Consider the following 6803-nt stretch of genomic DNA (forward strand, 5'->3'; position numbering starts at 1 on the left):
TGTCTCTTCCACAAAGTGCTGTACACAATTACTGCAACAAATCACCGAGACAGAGTGGAATTAAGCCATGGGCCACATGGCACTGAACGCTTCTGCAGCAGGCCTACAAAACAATGCCTGATGAAAATGAATTAACAATGAACGAGGAATTCAAATGCAGTAATTTTATCATGGTGAATTTAAGGCAAAAGTTAAAAGGGGCGAAACAAATCAAAACAAAGTAAAGCCTGAAACACAAGCAGATGGCCTAGTAATGGGAAGCAGGTTGGGCCTGTTGCTAAGTGACAGGGGCTAAGATGAGGGTCCATAGTTTTGGCCGTGGTTTTGCAGGAAAAACACTTCTCCTCCCTAGTCTGAGCCACCCTCTTTCCCCAGTGCTGTGGTTCTGACGCTGGCGGGGCAGGACAGGAGGCAGGGCCGGCCAAATGAGAAACAGACCCCCTTCACCCCACTATTGCCTATTTCTCCCTGTGGCTTTTTTTGTTTTCAAAGAAAAAAAGAACACTCTCCAAAAATAGATTTGGGGCTCGCGTGCCAATGGGTTTTGAAACCTTTTTTTCCACTCCCTCTAGTCACGCAAGTAGCCTGGCAAGACCTTGAGGAGAAAGCAGGGAAAAAACAGAACTCGTAAGAGACAAGAGGATCAGCGGGGTAAAAAAAAGAAAGTCTCTCCAGAGTGTTTGGAGAAAGGATTGTGGTAAGCTGAGGATGGAGCATCCCTGGAGCCTGGCCCTCTGCTGAGGGAACAAGGAGGGGAAGACTTCCGTGCAAGCTGCAGGTATGAGGGGTTTATGGGTAATCCTAGCTTGAGCAAAAAGACCTCTCTCTGGTCTGGCTTCATTTTAACTGGATGGTAGCCTGGACTTCTCCAGAGAAGAGTCTGATCCTTACCGAAGGGCCTCGCACCAGCAGCTCGCACCAGTAGCAGAAAGCAAATGGTAAATACAAAGACATTATCAACCAACAAAATAACCTTCATGCCCGTAGATTTTAAAGCAATTCATTCCACACAGATCTCTGTAACTGTGACTCATCTTTTTATCTGTCACATCATAGACTATAAGAGCAGAGAATGTAATCATCAATATGAGATCACTGCCTACATTGTAAAAAGAAAAGACATTATCGAACCCCATCTGACTACCTTTGAAAGACGGCCGAGTTTGGTCGTTTCATTACAGAAAGTGCTTTTGAACATAAGACAGTGAAAAGGAGGCATGGCACAAGCTCTTCTGCAGAAGCCATGTTAAAACCATTATGTCCTCCAGTCGTTATAGTCATTATGCCTTCAAGGCTACATGAGCCCTCTCCTGCTAAAGAGCATTAGAGCTCTCTGGAACATCTGAGTAAGGGTTAATGTTTTTTGCTACCTTTAATGACAGGTAGGAGCGCTGCAAAGAATTCTGGGTCCCCTGACAACATGTGACACACCCCATCCTGTGCCCCCATGCCTTTTAACTAAATACTGTAGACAGAGGAATTTTGTCTCTCTAAACCCTGCACACATGTGGAGCGCTTGTGTTTAAGTGTTACAGTGTTAAACTCACTTTCACATTGTCTTTTGCATGTTGACATATTGTACATTTTGTCAATCTGACAATAAAATGCTAATAATTATGCTAATTAAACAATACTAATGACCTTCACTGTAGCTCTAAAACATTGACATTGGCATTGATTGTGACAAGATGTAAAACCTGTAAGGTTTTTACAAGCCCGTGGCACAAAATGAGCATAATATTGAAAGGGTTGTTGATCAATACCAGTGACTTAACAATTACTACATCAGGTGCTGAGATTTCTGGCTTCCAAAACTCACTTTCTGGCCTGTCTCGGTTTTGTAATTAAAGTTCCCCACCCTTTGGCATTTCAGGACACTCCCAATCTCCTCCCAACCTATTCTCCTTGTGTTCCCTTTTCTGCACATGTTCAACTGCTCAAGAACAGAGGACGATGCTCTGGACTTAATCTACTTGGTACTATGCATTTGAGTGGGCTTTTCAGTTAGTGTCTTAGCGTTGGCACAATGGGTTCCTGGACTGCTGAATGCACAATTGTAGGAGCAACATCAGGGAAGTGTGGGTATAGTGTAGATATAGGTCAAATCAGTGTTTCAATGAAACACCTGCAATAGGAGGTTTCATAACTCCAGTGGCTTCATAACCCCAATGGCATCCCTGCATCCACCCAGCCCCATCTCTTCATCCACCCCATGTTTTAATTTCAGATAAGTCCCCACCTTCTTTGGATAATGCTCAACGATTCTCTGAGTTCAGTGATACACAATGAGTCATAACAGTTAAAAAGAAAATCCTCTTCAGAGATTCCTAGTGTTTTCTTCTATGAACCTACTTTGAAGCACTTGAGATGTTTGTTGTCAAATCCCTCTCCACACACGTACACACAGTATAAAGTAATGGTGTTTTTGAAGACAGGACAAATCTTTAAAAGTGCAGGATAAAAGGATGCAGATAAAAACAATATGACACTATTGGATGTTTTCCACTGTGTCACCATCAAGAAAGTTACTCGTCTTGCAATTATACTAAAGTCATACTACATTTTGCTCAAATAATCCATACGGTAATTGAGACAAGCAGCAACTGAATAAACCAAATGCCTCACAAATCCTTTATAGATATAGGGATCAGTATATGTAAATAATGCCAGCAGAGGAGTAACAACTTGTATTTTATTGTGTTGCAATAGAAAGAGAGAATATTCCCCCTTTTCCACAAGCGTGCTACAGGGAGCAAAGGGAAAAGGTTCAGCAACGCATGAAATTAGCTGATTAACACATTCTTTGATCAAAGTATGGAACCGATCAATATGAATAACGACACTTTGGTTCTCAAGCAGGTTTAAGGATTTCAAAGCCTTGATTCTTCCCCTGTGAGAGAGCGGCTTGAAGCAAACCGGCATGAGCACAAAGGTACCTTAATGAATGCACTGAAAGAGAATATGTATGAATGCGCTTTCAAAAGTTTTCAAGTAAGCACACAGGAGAGTAACGGCACTGTTGTACTGAAATGTAAGATAAAGGAATGCCAGTATCAAGCGAGCATTACAGTATCTCCGAGCTAAGAGACAGAAAGGTTAAAGTAGTGCGTCATTAAAGGGGAAAAGTCGACCCTGGCACTACAGATTGCATGTTAAGACAGCAGGATCCTGTGTATGCACTCCACTCACTTTTGTGTTGACGGGAAAATTATATATTTCATTTACCCAGAACCTTTAATTTAAGCTTTGAGTAATGACTTGGCTTTTGCCCTCTTACTCATATCATCTGAGTTGTGTTGTGTGTATACTGGCCTCTGATCTAAGGTGCTGGCTCTGGGTCGCTCTATTCAGCTCATAACCTGAGTCCGCCATGACGCTCCTGATGAGTTCACTTGTCTGTCATCAACGGGGCTGTCCAATTCTCCCAACTCCTCCCATCTTTCCAGTCCAGAGACAAAATCAATTTGCCTTTGTGTGTGTGTGTGTGTGTGTGTGTGTGTGTGTGTGTGTGTGTGTGTGTGTGTGTGTGTGTGTAATTACGCAGAATAACCACAAGGTTTAGGTTTCGGCTGCATAACCAGTCATGGGCAGGCCTTGGAGCACACAGACAGAGCAGAGCTGGTCTGGTTTCAGCTCAGTTTCATCAGGCAGAGTGTTGGCCAGCCTTGGGCAATATGAGAGTGATGCAATGTGTACTCATGACAGGTGGGGCTGGATACTCAAAAATAATACTATGTGGTATCTGTATTGGAGTGTATTTATTTACAAGGTATTGAAAACGTCAAAAAGTTCAGAAAAAATGAATTTCTATAGAGAAAATATATTGAATTTCTACAATACTCAAGTTTTCTGCCATTTGATGGGTAGTTCTGTGGAGTAAATACATTTATCATGGTTAGATTGCACAGTTTTTTTTAGAAAGATGCATTCATTATAGAAACATATCATTTCAGAGCTAGTATTACATTTTAAATATAGATGTTTTAAGTGCAAGTATGAAAACATTTCCAGTGATACCCGCCCTGATGGCAGACATGCACATTTTTCAGACTCTTCTATATCTGACTCTACTTATCTCATGTGTTTGATCTGGGGGAACAGAAAATGAGAGCAATTAGATAGAGAGAAACAGACTGATATTTTAAAGATAGCAAAACAAAGTTAAGTGCAGGGGAACATTGGTGCAGTAATGGTAATTTTAGGATTGATGTAAGAAGGTAATGCATTAACATCAATTGCGTTTATCTCCATGCCAGGAGATAAAATTGGCGGTATGATTTGAGGTTAGGTGTTGTCAGTTTAAAATGAGAAATGACTGTTGTGCAAGTCTGAATGCTTTTCCAAAACAAAATGAGAAGATAACATGGATTCGATGGTCGTATACATGTTGAAACCACTATCTCCCATCAATCACTCTCATTTAAATCCCAACAAGACTTCTACATATACTTCCAAGAATAAAAAAAAAATAAATCAGTAACAAACAGCAACAGACAGCAAAAGTATGGAAAGGGACTCTGCAACATGTAACTTCTATGAATGACAGTGATGAGGGAGGTGTAAGAAAACAAAAGGAGGAGGAAAATAAATTGGCTCCATGGTTTCATATGGCGCAAATTGGAGCAAAATAAATTGAGCGAATTCAACAAACAACAAATTAAATCTGAACAAATATTGGAAGGATAGAACAAGGCTGAATAGAGAATGTCATGTGGTGCAACTGAAATTCAAGGCTCCTTTATATAATTTCCAATGTGTGCCATTTACCTCTCGCAAAGCCTTGTGTTTTGTACTGTACTTGTCTTTGATGGAAAAAGTTTGGCAAGAGCATTCACTGGAAAGGAAATGAGTGTTTGTTTGTTTTTTGTTTATGACTGCTTACAGTAGAAAGATTTAAAGATGTAAAGAGATTACTTGAAATGTCTTATAAAAATCCCTAGATTCATTCTGAAGTCTTTCTTTATGATAGGATGATAGTGACTGAAATCCTATAGTTGCAGGGTAGAGTGGCTATATAATCTGTACTGTTTTCTTCCAGTGAGAGCGGCAGCCAGTTCCTGTCTGGAGCTCCCTGAGTTTATGATCCTTTAATAGATAGCCGGTTGTCTTACTTGCTGACACAATTACAAGGTCTGTGCTCCACTGTTGAAACAGTTTGTCCTGTATTCAGTCCGAGAGAACGAAAGCTTGGGAATTGTCACATGTGAAGGCCTTTACTCTCGGGTCCTACAAGACTGCTTCTTAAAGAGTACAGTGTTAAATCATATTGTGATTGTGTTACATCATATGTACCTATCAAGTTCCTAATACGCCCTAAATGGCTATCGTTAAATTGAATGTGGTCCCTTGGTGTTTTTCTTTCTTTCTGATTGTTAAGACTATCCAATTTCTGAACTGTTTCAAGCCAGTAGGGTCAGCCATGCTTTTAGCTTATTGTTGTTGGGACTAATAGCAAGTTTTGAAATTACTGTGTAATGTAGTGAATTGGGTATACTGTAAGTGTAAAGTTTGGTACAGGGCAGTGGTGGAAGAAGTACTCTGATCCTTTACTTAAGTAAAAGTACCAATACAGCAATGTAAAAATACTCCATTAGAAGTAAAAGTCCTGCATGAAAAATCCTACTTAAGTAAAAGTACATAAGTATTAGCAGCAAAATGTAGTTAAAGTATTAAAGTAAAAGTAGTGGTTTGGTCCCTCTGACTGATATTTTATTATATATGACATCATTAGATTATTAATACTGAAGCATCAGTGTGTAAGCAGCATGTTACTGTTGTAGCTGCTGGAGGTGGAGCTAGTTTGAACTACCTTATATACAGTTAGCTAGTTTAGTCCAGTGGTTCCCAACCTAGGGGTCAGGCCCCTCCAAAGGGTCACCAGATAAATCTGAGGGGTCATGATATGATTAATGGGAGAGGAAAGAAGAAAAAACAAAGTTCTGATACACAAATCTGTTTTCAGTTTTTGGACTTGTTCTCTAATCTTTGATTTTTGCTGAAATATTGGATCATTTGAACATTTATTGAAATGAAACCATGTGAGGTTTAGAGGGAGAAATCACTATTTGGTGGAGCTGTTAACAACTCATAGACATCTGAAATGTAACCCCGACTACACACTGCTTTTTGTAAGACGTCAAAAGCCAAAAAGGTTGGCTTTTGTGTTGTATTTTAAAAGCTTGTTATATTATCCATTGTGTCAAATCTCCATCTGAAAAGTAACTAAAGCTGTCAAATAAATGCAGTGGAGTAGAAAGCACAATATTTCCCTCTGAAATGTAGTGGAGTGGAAGTATAAAGTAGCATCAAATGGAAATACTCGTAAAGTACAAGTATCTCAAAATTGTACTCAAGTACAGTACTTGAGTAAATGTACTTAGTTACTTTCCACCACTGGTACAGGGTGGTGGAGGTGTTGTGGGCTTAATTCAACAAATTCCTGTGTATTGGTAAATGTCACTACCTGCATATTTGATAGATCAAGTTGGTGATCTGTATGGATTTCATTTTTTGCGTGGTTGTAATCCTTAAAGGGGTTGTAATCATGAACAATCAATTAAAAAGCATATACATTTAGTATCTATGGTATCTTTCATTTGGTATCTTTCAGCGCTGCAGCAGCTCTGCATATATTCACAGATTAAATCTCATCAACTATTTTTCACATCATTCATTTCCATACATCACCATCATTCTGTGCTGAGGAAAAATGTGATAGAGGCAACATTATATTCACTTAAGTACTTTAATCAGGCACTTTGCTCAAAACATTTCTCCGGACAAGTCTAGGATGATATGTGTGA

This window comes from Centroberyx affinis, unplaced genomic scaffold (genome assembly GCF_046629955.1).
Source record: "Centroberyx affinis isolate AG114_WGS23_722 - 3 ecotype Tasmania unplaced genomic scaffold, CSIRO-AGI_Caff_v1 ptg001095l_1, whole genome shotgun sequence".
NCBI lineage: Eukaryota > Metazoa > Chordata > Actinopteri > Beryciformes > Berycidae > Centroberyx > Centroberyx affinis.